Here is a 21,331-nt window from a genome sequence, read left to right as displayed (position 1 = left end):
GGTAGGATTGTATTGCTATAAACTTCCCTCTTAGAACTGCTTTTGCTGCATCCCATAGGTTTTGAGTCGTTGTGTCTCCATTGTCATTTGTTTCTGGGTATTTTTTTATTTCCTCTTTGATTTCTTCAGTGATCACTTCGTTATTAAGTAGCGTATTGTTTAGCCTCCATGTGTTTGTAGTTTTTACAGATCTTTTCCTGTAATTGATATCTAGTCTCATAGCGTTGTGGTAGGAAAAGATACTTTATACAGTTTCAATTTTCTTAAATTTACCAAAGTTTGATTTGTGACCCAAGATACGCTCTATCCTGGAGAATGTTCTATGAGCACTTGAGAAAAATGTGTATTCTGTTGTTTTTGGATGGAATGTCCTATATATATATCAGTTAAGTCCATCTTGTTTAACTTATCATTTAAAGCTTGTGTTTCCTTATTTATTTTCATTTTGGATGATCTGTCCATTGGTGAAAGTGGGATGTTAAAGTCCCCTAGTATGAATGTGTTACTGTCAATTTCCTCTTTTATGGCTGTTAGTATTTGCGTTATGTATTGAGGTGCTCCTATGTTGGGTGCATAAATATTTAAAATTGTTATATCTTCTTCTTGGATCCATCCCTTGATCATTTTGTAGTGTCCTTCTTTGTCTCTTCTAATAGTCTTTATTTTAAAGTCTATTTTGTCTGATATGAGAATTGCTACTCCAGCTTTCTTTTGGTTTCCATTTGCATGGAATACCGTTTTCCACCCCCTCACTTTCAGTCTGTATGTGTCTCTATGTCTGAAGTAGGTCTCTTGTTGTAGAAAGCATATATATGGGTCTTGTTTTTGTATCCATTCAGCCAGTCTGTGTCTTTTGGTGGGAGCATTTAATCCATTTACATTTAAGGTAATTATTGATATGGATGTTCCTTTTCCCATCTTCTTAATTGTTTTGGGTTTGTTTTATTAGGTCTTTTCCTTCTCTTGTGTTTCTTGCCTAGAGAAGATCCTTTAGCATTTGTTGTAAAGTTGGTTTGGTCGTCCTGAACTCTCAGCTTTTGCTTGTCTGTAAAGGTTTTAATTTCTCCATCAAATCTGAATGAGATCCTTGCTGGGTAGAGTAATCTTGGTTTTGGGCTTTTCCCTTTCATCACTTTCAATATGTCCTGCCAGTCCCTTCTGGCTTGCAGAGTTTCTGCTGAAAGATCAGCTGTTAACCTTATGGGGATTCCTTTGTGTGTTATTTGTTGTTTTTCCCTTGCTGCTTTTAATATGTTTTCTTTGTATTTAATTTTTGACGGTTTGATCAATATGTGTCTTGGCATGTTTCTCCTTGGATTTATCCTGTATGGGACTCTCTGTGCTTCCTGGACTTGATTAACTATTTCCTTTCCCCTATTAGGGAAGTTTTCAACTATAATCTCTTCAAATGTTTTCTCAGTCCCTTTCTTTTTCTCTTCTTCTTCTGGGACCCCTATAATTCGAATGTTGGTGCATTTAATGTTGTCCCAGAGGTCTCTGAGACTGTCCTCAGTTCTTTTCATTCTTTTTTCTTTATTCTGCTCTGCAATAGTTATTTCCACTATTTTATCTTCCAGGTCACTTATCCGTTCTTTTGCCTCAGTTATTCTGCTATTGATCCCATCTAGAATATTTCTGATTTCTTTTATTGTGTTGTTCATCGTTGCTTGTTTCATCTTTAGTTCTTCTAGGTCCTTGTTAAATGTTTCTTGCATTTTCTCTATTCTATTTCCAAGATTTTGGATCATTTTTACTATCATTATTCTGAATTCTTTTTCAGGTAGACTGCCTATTTCCTCTTCATTTGTTAGGTCTGGTGGGTTTTTATCTTGCTCCTTCATCTGCTGTGTGTTTTTCTGTCTTCTCATTTTGCTTATCTTACTGTGTTTGGGGTCTCCTTTTTTCAGGCTGCAGGTTCGTAGTTCCCATTGTTTTTGGTGTCTGTCCCCAGTGGCTAAAGTTGGTTCAGTGGGTTGTGTAGGCTTCCTGGTGGAGGGGACTAGTGCCTGTGTTCTGGTGGATGAGGCTGGATCTTCTCTTTCTGGTGGACAGGTCCACGTCTGGTGATGTGTTTTGGGGTGTCTGTGGACTTATTATGATTTTAGGCAGCCTCTCTGCTAACGGGTGGGTTGTGTTCCTGTCTTGCTAGTTGTTTGGCATAGGGTGTCCAGCACTGTAGCTTGCTGGTTTCTGAGTGAAGCTGGGTGTTGGTGTTGAGATGGAGATCTCTGGGAGATTTTTGCCGTTTGATATTCCGTGGAGCTGGGAGGTCTCTTGTGGACCAGTGTCCTAAAGTTGGATCTCCCATCTCAGAGGCACAGCACTGACTCCTGGCTATAGCACCAAGAGCCTTTCATCCACATGGTGCGAATTCATGTGAAGTTGTTATATTCAGAAGTCCACGGCACTGCCCCTAAGGCCTCCGTGAAGGCTATGGATTTGCGGCCGCAAACGCACAGTTCACTCGCCGACTCTGGTTTGAGGAGTCACTCAAAGCCTTTGGGGCAGAGCCCGTTACCACTCTTGCCAGGGTTCCTGAGGCGAGGCGGCTGGTGCGAGGCATTGTGGGTTGCTAGACAGGTGGCAAAAGCCAAACTCTTTATGGACAAGCCTGGAAAGTGGGGCCGCTGCCACGCACTGCACGCAGGTGTTTCTCCGACCCCAGTGCTTTTGCAGCACCTGCTTTAGATGCTCCTCCTGGTAGCAACTCTCTCCTTTCCTCTTGGCCACTCCCCCATGCACACTGAAGATTTGTTGACTTTCTCTCCACCACATGGCAGTCGTCATTCCTGACGCTGTCAATACCCACATAGATAGCACATCCATTACCCTGGACTCCCGGGATCTTGAGCTTCCTGTCCTTGTCCTCTGTTCTACCTCATTCACCCACGCCTATGGCACCACCCTAGACTAGTGCTTTTCAAGCTTTACTGTGCGGATACATCACCTGGTGATCTTGTTAATTGCAAGTGATATTCAGTAGGGCTTTCCTGGGGTCTGAGGTTCTGCACTTCTTACAGGCTTCCAGGTGATACTGATGCTGCTGGTCCAAGGACCACATTTTAAGTAATAAGGCTCTCGACTGTCAAAAGCATCTCACCTGCAAATCCTGTTGGCTCTCCCTTCAAAGTGTTATCCAGCATCCAATTACCTTCTAGTACCTGCCTGCTACCAGTCTAGCCAAATCACCCCCATTTCTCATTCTTGAGGGAAAATAGTTTGTAAAGAATGATTCACACTAAAACACTTTGCTATACACCTGAATAACATATTATTAATCAACTATACTTGAATTAAAAATTTAAATGAAAAGAAGAATGACTCACATAATTGCCTACTACCTGGGCTTTCTGTGGCCACTTTGCCCCTATATCAGATTCCCCACCCAGCAGCCAGAAATCCTTCAACATGCAGATAAGATCAGGTAACTTTCCTCATCAAAACCCTCCAGGAACTTTCCATTACACTTTGAACAAATCCAAAGGCCTTTCCTTCTGGCTGCTTCTCACTGACCTCGTCTTCCTTACACTCCTCAAACCTGCCCCCTCCTCAGGGCCTTTGTACTTCCCTCTTCCCTGAATGCCTTCCCCACTTTTGCATGTGCTTTTCCTCACAACACTCAGCCTCTGGATCAGACGTCACCTCTTCAGGGAAATGGGTCCTGACAACACAATGAAAATTGTCCCCTCTCCCTTCCCAGATGCATTGCTGTCTGTTCCCTTACTGTGCTTTATTTTCCTTCATAGCACTTATTACCTGACATTCTATATAGCAAAATCCATAGTGCATTCTGCATACCAGACAATGTTCTAAGTGCTTTACGTCTGTTAATTCATTAAACTTCTTAATAACCCTATGCGGTAGCTATATTACTATCCCCCCGCCTAGTTTATAAATGAAGAAACTGAGGCACCAAAGGGTTAAGTCACTTATTGAGATCACACAGCTGGAACATAAGGGAGACAGCATTTGTGCTTGGCTATCTGACTTCAGAATCCATGTTCTAAGTCATCCTGCCCTCCACTCTTATGTATGATATAAATATGTTTTTAGAAATATTTTTTTGTTATTGCCGATCTCTCCTACTGGAACATAAGCTCCATGCAGAGCAAGACTTGATTTCTTCTAGTTTCTCCTGTATCTCTAGCCCTTAGAACCCTGCTTGGCTCGTAGTAGGCACTCTAGAATATTTATTGAATGAAGGAATTCTGCTAGTTTTACTCTCTGTAATTAAAAGCATCATTGGGTTATTTAAAGAAATTTATGTAAAAATTAGTATTTTAATGAAAGTCTGGGGCCTTTTCTACATAATAAGAGTCTATGTTACTTTCTTGTCTATTGAGATGATCAAGTGATTTTGTTTTTTATTCTGCCAGTATAGTATACATTAAATGAGTTTTGGTTGTTAAACCAACCTTGTGTTCCTGGGATAAATCCCAGTTGGTTATGTTGTATAATTATTTTTATATATTGCTAGGTTTGGTTTGCCAGTATGTTTTGATAATTTTTGCCTCCATATTCACAAGAGATATCAGTCTATAGTTTTTTTCTTTTGATGTTTATTACTGATTTTAGTATCAGGTGAATACTAGCTAATAGAATGAATTATGAAATATTCCCTCCTCTTTTTCAGGACTGTTTATGAATAATTTTTATTAATTCTTTAAATGTTTGAAAGAATTTATTGATGTCTTTTTGGCCCTCTCTGACTTTCTGCCCCATTTTACTTATTCTTAAAATTTCTGCCAAATGTGAATACCTGGAATATCAATGGTTATTTGAACTAAGTTTTTAAAACATGGTAGCACTTTTCAGTGCTGTTATGGGATGAAGAATGGCACCCAAATGAGATTTTTTTTAGACTCATGTATTGAATCATTTCATATTGAGAAGGGAGGAAAATCACCTGAATTGCTCATTTCACATCATGTCTAGTATGTGCTTTTTAAGGTTATAGTTTTACCTTTCCAATCTTTTCCCTCAGTTTGTAGGCAGATTTTCTAATGGAAGTACATAAAATTAAGTTCTTTCCATGGGTTGAAGCACTATAAGGCTCTTAAAGGAAAGGACAGTTTCACATTTCATAGACATTTTAATGATTCTTTCCAAATAAACCACGTGGGAACATACTTGTTGCCAATGACTTTAAAGATACTGAAGTCATCTCTGTCCTGCCACTGCACACACCTGTTTCCCTTACTGTTCTCTTCTTACCCTATACCTTTTCCCAGAGCAAACTTGGCCTGGAACTTCTTTGACTTCTGCCTCACCAAGGTCTCTCCTTTCTGCTCGCCATGTACTTTAGAAATCTTGCCATTTCTTGGAAAGATTTTCCAATTAACAGTATCAAAATAATTGACATGTGGGTGCGGTGGGAGTGCTCAGACTACAGGGGAGAAAGAAGAGGAGAGTCATTAAATAGGGCTGGTGGAGGAGGAGGGGGATTGGCCAATGTGAGGATTGGCCAATAGGGTGGGGATAGGGAATTACAGAGGAGGACACCAGCTCAAGTGGCTCTGTGGGTATTTTTCTGGCTTATAAATTCCCACCAAACTCATCCCACTCTTGTTCATTAAAACCTGAATAATGTTAATGTTCGTCTCAGGGTTTATAGATTCTCTTCTTGGAAGTTGCTTTACTCCAGCTCACCAGCTGGATAAATGCAGGATATAGAGAAGACTGTTCCTCTTGTGTGCTGATTTCTCCTGCAATATTTCCTCATAGCTGTTAGTATAGGGGTCTTCCCCAGATAAAGAAAGCCTCTTTCTTGAAAAAGTTTTGGAGATTGGTTTGGATGCTATGAGAGAGCCTTGTTAATAAGGTGGGGAATAAACTAAATCACCTGTAGATCTTTGAACAGTTAAGTGTTTTATTGTGCTTAATTTTTTAATGGTGCCTTTTGCCCTACTTAGCGTTGCATCTTAACAGAGTGAATCCATCATAGACGTGTATAAATAAGTTAGTAGCATTCATTTTTTTCCTATTATAGATTGTTTATTCATTCATATTGATGCATATATCTGTGGTTTGTTCTTTTCCTTTACTGTATACTATTCCATTTTGTGACTACATCATGATGTCTGGTAAGGAAAGTTCTGTTTTGCTTTTGTTCAGTAGCATTAATTTAAAAGTGCTATTTCAGACCTAAATTGTATGTGCCTTTGTCTCTTGTGAAATTGGAATGCATTGTAATGGGCATTTGCTCTTATGAAAGGGCCATATATGCATGAGAAGATAAGGAAGAGCGGAATGTAGTGCCTCAGGCCTAATTCTGTCACAAGTTGGGAGTAAACTGTATTTATTTCAGTGCATTTAAGGGCTGCTCAATGATTATTCCCTCTTCTGTTTCTTTATATCTTTCATATTTATTCAATGAAAAGATGATAGCTCTTTTATCTGTATTCATTCTCAATTTTACAAAGTAATTTTGTTAGACTGTGGTTTTTCATTTCAGTCTCATTTTTATGAGGATTTTCTCATTAGAATAATGAAAGAATGTTTTAATAACAAATATAAAAAGTAATAAATGCTTTAAAGGAACAAGCATTAAATGAATCCACTACACCCTTTAAAGGGAAATATTAGCTCTTTCAGACATATTTGCAATATGTTGTTAAACTATGGAATAGTTGATATCTCCTGAAGCATAATTCTAATTATGTTCCTTGAACCTATAAAAATATTAGTTTTGAACACCTTCAAAAATCATTTTTTCAAAATAACCTGCTTTTCTATCTATACAATATTTATTGTATAGATAAATATTTATCTTTAAATATTTAAGTATTTATTTTTAAAGTATTTTTAAAACACATGTAAAATTTTTACAAGATCACCTAAAATAATTTCATCCAGATGTAGGCAGTGTTAATACTCTGTCTTTTCTAATTTTTTTAAAAAATTTCATTCTGTTTATTGGCTTTTCACTTCTCAAGACTCTGTAACCAGGATGCAATCCAAAGCCCCTGATGAAGTCTGGAGGACACACTAGCCTGGCCTGTGCTACCCCCATAACTGCATCTTTAGCCACTCTCTCCTCCTCTGCCCCTCTCATTGCTCCAAATACCACACAAGTCTTTTGTTTGGGCTCCTCAAAAAGCCAAGACTTTTCTTGTCTTGGTGTTTTGGAATGTGCTGTTTCCTCTACCAGCATATTCCCCTTCCAATGTCTTCATTTCTTGTTCTGTACTTCACTTGCAGAATTGAGTCTGTCATACTCCGCCATTCATTCCATCTATATTAGTCTTTATTAGTTTTATTTTATTATTTTTTTTGTCTTCAGATCTCATGCCTACTCTCCCCTTTCCCTTTCCCACAAAAATAGCCATTCAGTTTTATTAAGTATGTGTTTAGAGATACGTCCATCTTTGAAAGATACATCGTGTTTTCTGTGAGTGCATGTGTTTTTAAGTTTCATTAATGGTATTGTGTGATAAATCTCATTCAGTTTCTTTTTCCTTCCCAACACTGTTTTGGGATCCATCCATGTTGCTATTTGCAAATCTAGCTTATTCATGCTAGTTCTGGGTAGCACTTCATTACATGTGTTTACCATACTTATCTTCCCCCAGTGATGGGCACCTATGCCATTCTGGGAACAAACATCCTCATACTTGTTCTTTCATCCACCTCTTCACAAGGTTAATCCCTACTCCTCTTTTAGGTCTCAGTCTTAATGTTACTTCCTCAAAGTCACATTGCCTGGCCTTTAGTACCATGGTACTCCCATTTCCTATCTAAATTAGGCCCGTGGTGGGCTCCTGGGACATTTCTTGAAAATAGTTGTTATAGTTTGCAACTGTATACTTATTTGCATGACCTTTTGTTTTGATGATTGTCTTTCTCACAGACTGTGAGCTCTTTGGCTGTAGGGACTGTAATCTGTTCTCTTCATCACTTTTTCCTAGTGTTTAACATAATGCCTTTCACTCAATTGAGGTCATACTATATATGATATTATACCTTTTTAACATTATACTATTACAGTTGTGATATAGAAGCACGTTTTAATATTTAATAGACTTCATTTTTTTCGAGTAGTTTTAGATGCACAGCAAAATTGAGAAGAAAATAGAATTCCCACATACCCCCTCAACTCCCCACACATAGCCTTCCCCACCATCAACATCCAGCACCAAAGTGGTATCCTTGTTACAGGTGATGAACCTTCACTGACACATCACTATCAAGCAAAGTCCATAATTTACATAAGAGTTCACTCTTGGTGTTGTACATTCTCTGAGTTTGGAAAAATGTATAATGACATGTGTCTACCATTACAATAGCATACAGAGTAGTTTCACTACCCTAAAAATTCCCTGTGCTCCACCTATTCATTCCCACCTATCTATTCCTCCCTTCCTACCCCAAACCCATGGCAACCATTGATCTTTCTGTCTTCCCAGTTTTGCCTATTCTTTTATTCAGTGTAATATAGTTGGAATCATACAATACGTAGCCTTTTAAGATTGGCTTCTTTCATTTAGCAATATGCATTAAGGCTCCTCCATGTCTTTTAATGACTTTATACTTATTTTGTTTTAGCACTGAATAATATTCCATTGTCTGGATGTACCACAATTTGTTTGTCTATTCACCTATTAAAGGAAATGTTGGTTGCTTCCAAGTTTTGGCAATTATAAATAAAGTTTTTATAGATATTTTGTATGCAAGTATTATGTGGACATAACTTTCAACTCATTTGAGTAAATACCTGGAAGTGTGATGGATGGATCCTATGATAAAGGTATGTTTAGAGTTGTAAGAAACTATCTTCCAAAGTGGCCATACCATTTTGCATTCCTCCCAGTAACTAATGAGAGCTCCCTTGCTCTACCTCCTCCCCAGCATTTTAGTATTGTCAGTGTTTTGAATTCTAGCCATTCTAATAGATGTACAGGAGTATCTTGTTTTAATTTACAGTTTCTAATCACATGATGTTGCGCATCTTTTCATATGCTTATTTTCCATCTGTATATCTTTTCTGAAGAGGTGTCTCTTCAGATATTTTACCCATTTTTAATTTAATTTTCATATTGTTGAGTTTTAAGAATTCTTTGTATATTTTATGTGCCAGACCTTTACCAAATGTGTGTTTTGCAAATATTTTCTCCCAGTCTTTGGCTTATATTGATAGTTTCATTCTTTTAACAGTGTCTTTAGCAAAGCAGTGATTTTTAATTCTAACGAGGTCCAATTTATCAGTGTTTTCTTTAATGGATCGTGCCTTTAGAGTTGACTACAAAAGTTCATTGCCATGCCCAAGATCACCTAGATTTTCTTCTGTGATATCTTCTAGAAGTATTAAAGTTTTGCATTTTACATGGAGGGCTACAATCCATTTTGAGTTATTTTTCATGAAAGGTGTAAGGTCAGGGCCTATATTCATCTTTTTTTTTTTTTTGTATGTGTATATTCAGTTGTGCCAGCACCATTTATTGAAAGACTATCTTTTCTCCACTGGTTTGCCTTTGTTCCATTGTCAAAAGTCAGCTGACTATGTGTGTGGGTCTGTGTTATGGCCTCACTATGCTGTTCCCTTGATCTATTTATCTAATCTTTCACCAATACCACATGTCTTGATTACTGTAGCTTTATAGTAAGTCTCAAAATCAAGTAGTGTCATTCTTCCAAATTTTTTCTTCTCCTTCAGTGTTATATTAGCTATTCTGGGTCTTTTGCCTTTTCATAGATATTCGTGAAATAACTTGCTGTGATTTTGATTGAGAATGTATTAAATCTATAGATCACATTGGGAAGAACTGACATCTCAACAATATTCTGTTTTCCTATCCATGAAAATTGAATATCTTTCCATTTACTTAGCTTTGCTTTGGTTTCTTTCATCAGAGTTTTGTAATTTCCATCATACAGATCCCATACATATTTTGTTAGATTTGTACCTAAGTATTTCACTTTGGGGAGTGCTTATGTAGATGGTTTGTGTTTTTAATTTAAAATCCAATTGTTTATTGCATGTATATAGGAAAGCAATTGACTTTTGTATGTTAACCTTGTATACTACAATCTTGCTATAATTGCTTATTAGTTTAGGAGTTTTCTTTGTTCTTGGAGGTTTTCTACATATAAAATCATGCCATCTATGAACAAAGACAGTTTTATTTCTTCCTTCCCAGTCTGCACACCATTTGTTTCTTTTTCTTATCTTATTACATTAACTAAAATTCCTAGTACAGTGTTGAATAGGAATGGTAAGAAGGGACATCCTTGCCATGTTCCTAATCTTAGCAGGAAAGTACCTAATTTCTCACCATTATGTGTGATTTCAGCCATAGAGCTTTAGTAGATTTTCTTTACTAAGTTGAGGAAGTTCCTCTCTATTCCTAGTTTGCTGAGAGTTTTTACCATGAACGGGTGATGGATTTTGACAAGTGCTTTTTCTTCATCTTTTTATCATATCATTTAATTTTTCTTCTTTAGCCTGTTGATGTGGTTTCAAATGTTGAACCAGCCCTGCATACCTGAAATAAATATCATTTAGTCATGGTATGTAATTCTTTTTAGACATTGTTAGATTTGATATGTTTTCATTTTGTTGAGAATCTTTGCATCTACATTCTTGAGAGATATTGGTCTATAGTTTTACTTTCTTGAAATGTCTTTGGTTTTATTATTAGGGTAATTTTGGCCTCATAGAATGAGTTAGGAAATATTTCCTCTGCTTCTGTCTCTAGACAAGATTGTAGAGTATTGGTATAATTTCTTCCTTATAATGTTTGGTAAAATTCATTTGCAAACCCATCAGGACCTGATATTTTCTATTTTTAAAGTTATTATTTATTTAATTGATAATAGGCCTTTTCAGATTATCTTTTGTTTTTCCCTTCTGTGAGTTTTGGTAGATTATATCTTTTAAGAAATTGGTCCATTTCATCTAAGTTATCAAATTTGTGGGCATAGTGTTGTTTATTATTTCCTTTATAATCCTTTTAATGCCCATGGGATCAGTATTGATGACTCCTCTTTCATTTCTGATATTAGTAACTTTTGTTTTCTCTCTCTTTTTCATTAGCCTAGCTTGAAATTTATCAATTTATTGATCTTTTCATAGAACAGGCTTTTGGTTTTGTTGATTTTTCTCTATTGATTTCTTATTTTCAATTTTATTAATTTCTTTGATTTTTATTATTACTTTCCTTCTGCTTACTTTGGACTTAATTTGCCCTTCTTTCTCTAGTACCCTAGGGTCGGGGCTTAGATTATGTTTTTAGATCTTTATTCTTTTCTAATATAAGTATCCAGTGCTATAAATTTCCCTCTAAACACTGCTTTCACTTCACCCTAAAAATTAAGATAAGTAGTGATTTCATTTGCATTTAGTTCAAAATATTTTTAAAATTTCTCTTGAGACTTGTTCTAGGACTTTTGTGCTATTTTGGAGTATGTTGTTTAATCTACAAATATTTGGAATTTTTCAGCTATCTTCCTGTTATTGATTTCTGGTTTAATTTCACTGTGCTCTGAGAGTGTCCATAGTATGATTTCTATTGTTTTATATTTTTAAGGTGTGTTTAATGGTCTAGAATGTGGTCTGTCTTAGTGAATATTCTGTGAGCTTGAGAAGAATGTGTATTCTGCTGTTATTGTGTAAAGTATTCTATAAATGCCAGTTAGATCCAGCTGATTGATCATGCTGTTCAGTTCAACTACATCCTTACTAATTTCTGCCTGCTGCATCTTTCAGTGACTAATAGCAAAGTGTTGAAGTCTCCACCTGTAATAGTGGGTTTACCTATTTCTTCTGCATTTTTACCAGATTTTGATTCACATATTTTGATGCTCCATGGTTAGGCCAATACACATTAAGGACTTTTATGTCTTCTTTGAAAATTGACTCTTTTATCATTATATAATAACCCCCTTTTTATTCCTGATAATACTCCTTGCTCTGAAGTATGCTGTGTCTGAAATATAGATACTCTGGCTTTCTTTTGATTAGTATTGCCATGATATATCTTCCTCTATCTTCTTACTTTTAATTCATATGTGTCTTCATTTTTAAAGTGGGTTTCTTGTGGACAACATATAGTTTGCTCTTGGTTTTTCATCCATTCTGACAGTCTCTGTGTTTTAATTGGTGTATTTTGACCATTGACATTTAAAGTGATTATTAATATAGTTGGATTAGTAGCTACCATATTTGTTGTTGTTTTCTTTTCATTGCTCTTATTCCTTCTCTTTTTTTTTGTCTTTCACTCTTTTTGCCTTCTTTGGTTTTAATTGAACATTTTATATAATTCTACTTTCTTTCCTTTCTTAGCCTATCAATTATATATTTTTCCCCCCAGTGGTTGTCCTAGAGTTTGCAGTAGACATTTACAACTAATCCAAGTCCACTTTCAAATAACACTACATCATACCTTGTTTTATTGTGCTTTACTTTAGTGGACTTCACAGATACTGCATTTTTTACAAATTGAAGATTTGCGGTAACCCTGTGTCAAGCAAGTCTTTTGGTGCCATTTATCCAACAGCATTTTCTCACTCCATGTCTATGTCTCACATTTTGATAATTATCACAATATTTCAAACTTTTTTATTGTTATTTGTTACGGTGATCTATGATCAGTGATCTTTGATGTTACTGCTATGATACACTAAAATCTCAGATGACAGTTAGCATTTTTTAGAACAATGTATTTTTAAATTAAGGTATGTACATTGTTTTATAAACATAATGCTATTGCACACTTCATAGACTACAGTATAGAGAAAACATAACTTTTACATGCCCTGGGAAACAAAAAAATCCGTGCGACTTGCTTTTTTGTAATATTGACTTTATTGCAGTGGTCTGGAACTGAACCAGCAATATCTCTCAGACATGCCTCTGTATCGCTTCACTGGGTGGTGCGAGTCTGTTATAACAAAGTATTCTTAATTCTTTCCTCCCATCTCTTATATCATTGCTGTCATTTATTTCATTTATCCATAGTATATAATGACCATATACATTGTTGCTGTTATTATTTTAACAAAACTATTGTCTGTTAGATCAATTAAGAATAAGAAAAAATTTTTTTTCATTTACCTTCACTTATTCCTTCTCTAATGCTTTTTATTTCTTTAAATACATACAGGTTTCTAACCTGTATCATTTTCCTTCTCTCTGAAAAACTTCTAACATTTCTTGCAAGATCACTGACAACAAATTCCCTCAATTTTTGTTGGTCTGAGAAAGTCTTTATTTCTCCTTCACTTTTGAAGGATGGTTTCTCTGGATATAGAATTCTAGGTTGGTGGGTTTATTTCCTCTTCAAGACTTTAAATGTTTCAATCCTCTCTCTTCTTGCTTGCATGATTTCTGAGAAATCTGGTGTACCTCTTATCCTTTCCCCTCTATAGGTAACTTTTTTTATTTCTAAGCCTTTTTTTCAAGATTTTTCTTTATTATTGATTTTCTGTAGCTTGAATATGATGTCCCTACATGTTGATTTTTTGGCACTTATCCTGCTGAATGTTCTCTGGGCTTTCTGGATCTGTTGATTAGTGTCTGACATTAATTTTCGGAAATTCTCATTCATAATTGCTTCAGATGTTTCTCCTTTTCCTTTCCCTCTTCTCCTTCTGGTAGTCCCATTACATGTATGTTATCCCATTTATAGTTGTACCATAGTTCTTGAACATTCTGTTTTATTTTTTTCAGTGTTTATTGTTTTTTGAATTTTATTTTATTTATTTTTTATACAGCAGGTTCTTATTAGTTATCTATTTCATACATATTAGTATATACATGTCAATCCCAATCTCCCAATTCATCCCACCACCACCACCACACCCCCTCCCCCTCTTGGTGTTCATACGTTTGTTCTCTACATCTGTGTCTCTATTTCTGCCTTGAAAAACAGTTCATCTGTACCATTTTTCTAGATTCTACATATATGCATTAATAAACGATACTTGTTTTTCTCCTTCTGACTTACTTCACTCTGTATGACAGTCTCGAGGTCCGTCCACGTCTCTACAAATGACCCAATTTCATTCCTTTTTATGGCTGAGTAATATTCCATTGTATTTATGTACCACATTTTCTTTATCCATTTGTCTGTCAATGGGCATTTAGGTTGCTTCTCTGACCTGGCTATAGTAAATAGTGCTGCAATGCACACTGAGGTGCATGTGTCTTTTTGAATTATGGTTTTCTCAGGGTATATGCCCAGTAGTGGGATTGCTGGATCATATGGTAATTCTATTTTTAGTTTTTTAAGGAACCTCCATACTGTACTCCATAGTGGCTGTATCAATTTACATTCCCACCAACAGTGCAAGAGTGTCCCCTTTTCTCTACACCCTCTCCAGCATGTGTTGTTGGTAGATTTTCTGATGATGCCCATTCTAACCAGTGTGAGGTGATACCTCACAAATCAAAACCTCATTAGTAGTTTTGATTTGCATTTTTCTAATAATTAGTGATGTTGAGCAGCTTTTCATGTGCCTCTTGGCCATCTGTATGTCTTCTTTGGAGAAATGTCTATTTAGGTCTTCTGCCCATTTTCTGATTGGGTTTTTTTTTTTTTAATATTGAGCTGCATGAGCTTCTTATATATTTTGGAGATTAATCCTTTGTCTATTAATTTGTTTGCAAATATTCTCTCCCATTTTAAGGGTTGTCTTTTCATCTTGTTTATGGTTTCCTTTGCTGTGCAAAAGCTTTGAAGTTTCATTAGGTCCCATTTGTTTATTTTTGTTTTCATTTCCATTACTCTAGGAGGTGAGTCAAAAAAGGTCTTGTTGTGATTTATGTCAAGGAGTGTTCTGCCTTTGTTTTCCTCTAAGAGTTTTATAGTGTCCAGTGTTACATTTAGGTCTTTAATCCATTTTGAGTTTATTTTTGTGTATCGTGTTAGGGAGTGTTCTAATTTCATTCTTTTACATGTAGGTGTCCAGTTTTCCCAGCACCACTTATTGAAGAGACTGTCTTTTCTCCATTGTATATCCTTGCCTCCTTTGTCATAGATTACTTGACCATAGGTGCCTGGGTTTATCTCTGGGCTTTCTATCCTGTTCCATTGATCTATATTTCTGCTTTTGTGCCAGTACCATACTGTCTTGATTACTGTAGATTTGTAGTATAGTAAGAAGTCAGGGAGTCTGATTCCTCCAGCTCTGTTTTTTTCCCTCAAGATTGCTTTGGCTATTCAGAGTCTTTTCTGTCTCCATACAAATTTTAAGATTTTTTGTTCTAGTTCTATAAAAAAATGCCATTGGTAATTTGATAGGAATTGCATTGAATCTGTAGATTGCTTTGGGTACTGTAGTCATTTTCACAATATAGATTCTTCCAATCCAAGAACATGGTATATCTCTCCATCTGTTTGTGTCATCTTTGATTTCTTTCATCAGTGTCTCATAGTTTTCTGAGTACAGGTCTTTTACCTCCTTAGGTAGGTTTATTCCTAGGTATTTTATTATTTTTGTTGCAGTGGTGAATGGGAGTGTTTTCTTAATTTCTGTTTCTTATCTTTCATTGTTAGTGTATAGGAATGCAAGAGATTTCTGTGCATTAATTTTGTATCCTGCAACTTTACCAAATTCATTGATTAGCTCTAGTAGTTTTCTGGTAGCATCTTTAGGATTATCTATGTATAGTATCATGCCTCAGTGTTTATTCTTATCTGTCTTCTGTTTTGGAAGTTTCTGTTGACATATCTTCAAGCTTCAGCCTTATCCAGTCTTACAGTGTTTTGTTTTGTTTTGTTTTTAACCTCTGGAATTTCTGTTTGGTTCTTTCTTACAGCTTCCATCTCTCTCTCCTTATACTGTTAATGTGTCTTGCATGTTGTCTATCTTTTCCATCAGATTCCTTAGTATTTTAATTATATTAATTTAAATCCTCATCTGAGAACTCCAACATCTCTGACATGTCTGATATCTGAGTCTGGCTGATGCTTGCTGCTGCTTCTCATTTTCTCTTTTTTTTTACTTTTAGCATGTCTTCTTTTTTTTTTGTTGTTTTTTGTTTTTGTTTTTGTTTTGGAAATCCAGACATAAGATATTGGGTAAAAGGAACTGAGGTAAACTGGTCCATTGTAATCCCCTGTTATTATACAGAAGCCCTATTGATGTGGTAGTGAGGTGTGGAGGAGGGAAGCATTCTATATGCTATGATTAAGTCTCAGTCTTTTAGTGAGCCCAGGTCACTGGGCTATGATCTTCACAAATGCTTCTCAGGTGCTTTTTTCCCCCTTTAGGTGATATAAGAAAGCTAGAGGGGGCTGGAGTTAGGCAATTCCCTTCCTCCAAGTCAGACTTTGGGGACAGTTGGGTATTGCCCTTTCCCCACTTGATTAGACTCTGGTAAAATAGTCATGAGTGCAGCCTTTTGTTAAGGGAAACAAATTGCTCTGGGCTTATTGTAAAATGGTTATTTTTCCCATCTTTCTGTAAACAGGATGGAATTTTTCTGTGATCTTTCCCATAAGATCCTGGTGGGGCTGCTGGTGGTGAAACTCACCAACTGAGTTTGGCAACTCCTGCCCCAAGCTGAGGCCTCCTGGAGTTGTGTTTATCTTTCAAGCTAGTTCATGCTCAGTCTCCAGCAATTAGTCAATTAGCCTTGAAGTGTTCCTATCAGATACTGGCTTCAGAGCGTGTTTCTGAGCAGTTTCTGTGCCAGGTAAGCTTTGGTTTTCTGTGTCTGCTTGTGGCTCTAGTTTTCAGGGTGGTTATCTGTCCAGTGACCTCCCCTGGATCTAAGAAGAGTTGTTGATTTTCAGTCTTTCACCTTTTTATTGTGAGAATGGGAGTGACAACTTACAAGCTTCTATGTGTTAGACTAGAACCCAAAGGTCTAGAAGCATTATTTTAAATTGCTGAATAGTATTTCATCATGTGGATGTATGTCTAACTCTTGACAAAATTTTGTTTTGAAAGAAGAAAAGATCTTTTAGTTCAGTCAGAGACCCAAGTATAAATATCACAGAATTTTTTGCTTTTTTACCCTGGGAATTCATTTTATTTTGCATGTTTGTAATTCTATTTATTAACTTAGGCTTTTTAGATTCTTCTTCTTAAGTCTTCCCTTCCATACCTTCAGGAGTAAATAGTGAAGTATTTGATGGTAATCATTTTGGAGGCTTTCCATTTTAAATTTTTACATGAATCTAAAAGCAAAAGTTAGTCATTTCTTCTACAAGGAAACTATATTTTGTGTTATCTTCAAGAAGGCACAGTTCATTAACTAAATAAATTAATGAGCATTTGAACTTTTATTTTACTTTTAGTTTTTAAGCTTCTTAGTAAGGATTGCCTTAAATTCTGCTAATCCCCCAGGTGTGGGTCCTTATCACTGAATACATGGAACTGGGTAGCAGGGTAGGTTGCTTGCTTTAATCTGCTTGTGTGTTCTCAGGAAAGCAGCATTTCACTTTTCCCGCTCTAATGGAGTAGTCAACATCATTTCATCATAGGTGAAATATGAAATGACACTCTGCAGCTCATCATACTCTAACTTAAAACTTTTAAAAAAGCTGTATCTATTGGCTGTAGTTTATAAATATCAAAATGGTTAGGCCATTCAGGATGGCTGTTATCTTGCTCTCTCTACACCCCCACCTCGACCAGTCCCTGTTCATTCACATGACTAGCCAATTCTTTTAATTATAGGGCTCAATTATTCCCTGGTAACTGATGAGCCCACCTGACATCAATTCCTCCCAGAATGGTGGTAGCCTCCTTCTCTCCCAAGGAGCAGAGCCTGCTGCCATGTCTTCTCCACCATCTGCTGCACCTGGTAGGGTGTGGCTCCAGCACCCTTTTAAGCTCCCCCTGTCCAATAAGCCATTGATGTTTCTGTTGCTGTCTCTGGGCTCTTTCTTCAGTCTCAAGGCTGGCCCACTATAAGGCTTGTAGGCCTGCAAGGTGCAACTGACACTTTATATTGGTTTTTTGTAGTATTTTTGAGGTTTTCGATGTTTGGTCAGTGTAATAGATTTAGGAATTGTTTTCTATCAACCTTGAGATAGTCAGTAACACACTGTGTTGGACCTGAGTGTATGAATATAGTAATAAACAGTTCAGATGGTTGTCTTCTTTCCCCTATGGCAGGGGTTCCCAATATTGGTCCGAGGCCTGTTAGGAATGGGAAGGCACAGCAGGAGGTGAGCCGTGGGTGAGCAAGTGAAGTTTCATCTGCCATTCCCCATCTCTCCCCATCACTCGCATTACTGCCTGAGCCATCTCCCACCCCATCCTTGTCTTCCACAAAACCTGTCCCTGGTGCCAAAAAGTTTGGGGACCACTGCTCTATGGAACCATTAAACTATTAGGAGGGCAGAGAATGCCTTAATATCAACAGTCTTGATTTTGCGTGTATAAATATGATTAGATGGATAAGACCTTAGAAAATCAGCCCCCCATGAAATCTGCATTCAGAATCCTGACTTTTGACCTTGATGCTTATTCTGAAACTCACTTGGACTGGGGGTTGTTTATTTTTTATCCTCATAATATACTTTATTTCTCCATTTTTGGACTGGATCTAACATTGACATTTAATGAAAGACATCTGTGTAGTTTTTCATTTGGTTAAAGGAAGGAATGTAAAAACATGAAAGAAAAAAATCAGTGAGTCATGTATTTCAGTTTTTCAGTGTTTTTGCAAATTCTGTAGACATTTTAAAACAATGCTCTCCAGTCGGACTTTCTGCAGTGATGGCACTGTTCTTTTGTGCTATTCAGTATGATAGTCACTAGCCATATGTGGGTATTGAGCCTTTGAAATGTGGCTAACATTTTTAAAGTACAGATTTTAAAATTTTATGTAATTTTAATTAAACTTAAGTAGGCACTTTTGGCTAGTGGCTACCATTTTGGGTTGCACAGACTTAGACTTTTGTTTATTGATTGGTTGGTTTTCTTAATGTCTATAAAATTGGTTGTGTGTGCCTTGTTGCAAGAAAAGTTTAAGGACAAGTCTTTCATCCAAAGAAAGCTATCCAAAAGAGAATTGGCACAAAAACTATAGACATGGTTATATATAGAACCTGAAAGAATTGTCCAAGAGATAGTTTAAAGCATAATAAATTTGGTACACAGATTAAATGGACTTCTTCCCAGAACAGTGGAACAGCAGTCTAGGAATTGAAAACAGTGTCTGCTAACAGGAGGGAGAAAGACAGGGGGCCAGTGGGGAGAGAGAGAGAGAAAGGGAGGATATGGATGAATGTAGAAGTTATTTGTTGAAATTTTAGAAATGCTAAATGAGATATTATTACTGCACTGGCTTTCTAATACGGTAGGGGAAAAAACTAATCTGCTTCTGTAGTGAACACTCATGAGTTACAGTTAAATAAACAATGCTCTGCAAAATCTGCTTATTCCTCCATGACAATTAACTTTCAGATTGAAGATGGAAAGACCTAAAAGTAGAAAATAAAAAGTTAAATTTACAGATTTGGATACTACTGAAAGTGTTACATAATTCAGATCCTTTATGATAAACTCAGGGGTTTTTCCAATTATTGGTGGTCCTAAAATACAATTTGAAATTAAAGAATCTACCTTCCTGTAGTATAGTCCAGTGTAAGGGGATCTCCACCCTCGTGGGAAGGTGGCAAATTGTGATGCTGGGAGAGGAGGTCAAGCAGCAGTGCCTGGGTGATGTGTAAGGAGTAAAATCTCATCTAGGTGGGCAGTAATTTTTTTTTTCCTCTCCAAAGCTTTATTTCTTTCCTTCAACATTTATTTTTCTCTGATTACATTTCTCTTGCTTTTTATCTATCCCAAAGGATTATCATCCAGTTCTATGAGCATAGTAACATATTTAAATGTTTTGACCAGTTAAACCCAAGCAAAACAAAACGCAAAGCCCCATCTTACCTCAGTCAATCTGTTAATATATTTCGTTTCACCTTCATCTACTTCTTAACATTTCTAAGGCAACTGGGCAGATGTTTACTTCCTTGGAGAGAAAAAACAGATTGCCCACAATCTGCCAGATTTCAGTGTTGTGGTCTGGGTGTGACATTTCTTTATATAATGATTCCAGGAGAACATACTTACTATATTTACAGTTTAAAATGTAGGAGCACCACAACAGTAACAAAGAAGGAGGTTGAAAGTTTTAGATAATGAGATGCTTAGCCTGGTTTGTACAGACTGCACTGGAAACTAATTCCTAAAACCCATGTGGGTAGATGGAATTTTGGCCAGGTCAGTGGCATTTGGGAGGATTAAGATAGGAGGAAGTGTTGAATTCCAAAGGTGGGACATGGCAGTATTAAAAAAATATTTCTGTTGCATCTTTTGATGTGCTGGGGACAGAATAGTAAAAGGGCTTAACAGCAAGAATCCTTAATCTCACACCTCACATTATTTATTTATTTATTTTTAACATCTTTATTGGAGTATAATTGCTTTACAATGGTGTGTTAGTTTCTGTTTTATAACAAAATGAATCAGTTATACATATACATATATCTCTATATCTCCTCCCTCTTGTGTCTCCCTCCCAGCCTCCCTATCCCACACCTATAGGTGGTGACAAAGCACCGAGTTGATCTCCCTGTGCTATGCGACTGCTTCCTGCTAGCTATCTGTTTTACATCTGGTAGTGTACATATATCCATGCCACTCTCACACTTCATCCCAACTTACCCTTTGCCCTCCCCATGTCCTCAAGTCCATTCTTTACATCCATTTTGAGTTTATTTTTGTGTATGGTGTGATGGAGTGTTCTAATTTCATTCTTTTACATGCAGCTGTCCAGTTTTCCCAGCGCCAATTATTGAAGAGGCTGCCTTTCTCCGTTGTATATTCTTGCCTCCTTTATCAATGATAAGGTGACCATATATGAGTGGGTTTATCTCTGGGCTTTCTATCCTGTTCCATTGATCTATATTTCTGTTTTTATTCCAGTACCATACTGTCTTGATTACTGTAGCTTTGTAGTATAGGCTGAGTGCAGGAGGCTGAGTCCTTCAGCTCTGCTTTTCTTTCTCAAGATTGCTTTGGCTCTTTGGGGTCTTTTGTGTTTCCATACAAATTGTGAAATTTTTTGTTCTAGTTCTGTGAAACTGCCAGTGGTTGTTTGATAGGGATTGCATTGAATCTGTAGATTGCTTTGGGTAGTAGAGTCATTTTCACAGTGTTGATTATTCCAATCCAAGAACATGGTATGTTTCTCCATCTGTTTGTATCATCCTTAATTTCTTTCATCAGTGTCTTATAGTTTTCTGCATACATGTCTTTTGTCTCCTTAGGTAGGTTTATTCCTAGGTATTTGATTCTTTTTGTTGCAATGTTAAATGGGAGTGTTTCCTTAATTTCTCTTTCAGATTTTTCATCATTAGTGTATAAGAATACAAGAGAT

The 21,331-nt window shown here is 36.5% G+C and overlaps 1 protein-coding gene across 2 annotated transcripts in view; it reads left to right on the top strand.

Annotated features, from left to right (window-relative positions):
* KCNN2 (potassium calcium-activated channel subfamily N member 2) overlaps positions 1-21,331 on the top strand; it is a 173,998-nt gene that overhangs the window by 68,801 nt on the left and 83,866 nt on the right. The gene's annotated exons all lie outside the window — the stretch shown is intronic.

Source organism: Neophocaena asiaeorientalis, unplaced genomic scaffold (genome assembly GCF_003031525.2).
Source record: "Neophocaena asiaeorientalis asiaeorientalis breed wild unplaced genomic scaffold, Neophocaena_asiaeorientalis_V1.1 scaffold26, whole genome shotgun sequence".
Classification (NCBI taxonomy): domain Eukaryota; kingdom Metazoa; phylum Chordata; class Mammalia; order Artiodactyla; family Phocoenidae; genus Neophocaena; species Neophocaena asiaeorientalis.
Note: the sequence above shows the minus strand (reverse complement) of the source record. Positions and strands in the feature narration are given on the sequence as shown.